This window comes from Penaeus monodon, chromosome 33, assembly GCF_015228065.2.
Source record: "Penaeus monodon isolate SGIC_2016 chromosome 33, NSTDA_Pmon_1, whole genome shotgun sequence".
NCBI lineage: Eukaryota > Metazoa > Arthropoda > Malacostraca > Decapoda > Penaeidae > Penaeus > Penaeus monodon.
In genome coordinates, this window is record NC_051418.1 from 35,807,888 (window position 1) to 35,808,619 (window position 732).

The 732-nt window shown below is 27.0% G+C and overlaps 1 protein-coding gene across 1 annotated transcript in view; it reads left to right on the forward strand.

The window, feature by feature from the left end:
- The window catches only part of LOC119594438 (G protein pathway suppressor 2-like), a gene marked incomplete at its 3' end in the record, with an annotated part of 24,009 nt that overhangs the window by 3,811 nt on the left and 19,466 nt on the right, over nucleotides 1–732 (forward strand).

The following is a 732-nucleotide window of genomic DNA, read 5'->3' on the forward strand; positions in this document are numbered from 1 at the left end:
GGAAAAAATTATAAGTCAGTTTGATAGACTTTTGTTTAGAAAAAAATTATTGGTAACATACTTTTGCATATAGTTTTCTCTATACAAAATACTGAAATGTGTTTATATCAAAAGTTGTGGCAGTCATTAGACATAACTGAAATTTATGTCAAAATCTTAAGAAAATTTCTCACATTCTTGAACTGTTTCTTTCATTTAAAAATAGTCAGAATATTTTGGCATTTCATTGAGAAGGCACTTTATATAGTTAATAAAGTTTTTTTGCCACTGTAGGTCAATTTTCAATGATCTTAAAAAGAAAAGTCAAGTTAGAGGACTTACTAGCTATGAAAATGATATATGACCTTCTCTTTATTTAATCTCTCTGTACCTTTCAAAGATATATGAATATTACAGTGATTATAAGTCAACAGGAAATTAATGATGGGAAATGAACAAACATCATTTGTCCAAAATATGGACAGCCAAATATTAATAGATGTGCATTTTTATGTGATCCTTAAAAAAAAAATTATATAATTTATTTGTTCTGTTGTACCAACAAACATGTATATTTCTCAGTATGGCTTTAGCTGAGATATTTAAAACAACATAGGGCAAATCATAATAACGTGTTGATATATTGTTCATAACAGATGGAATCACCTATCATTATAATCCTTTTTTTTTCTGTATCATTGTCTATACAAGTAGCTGGCAGTTCATAACACTGAGTCTGATATTTAAATAGAA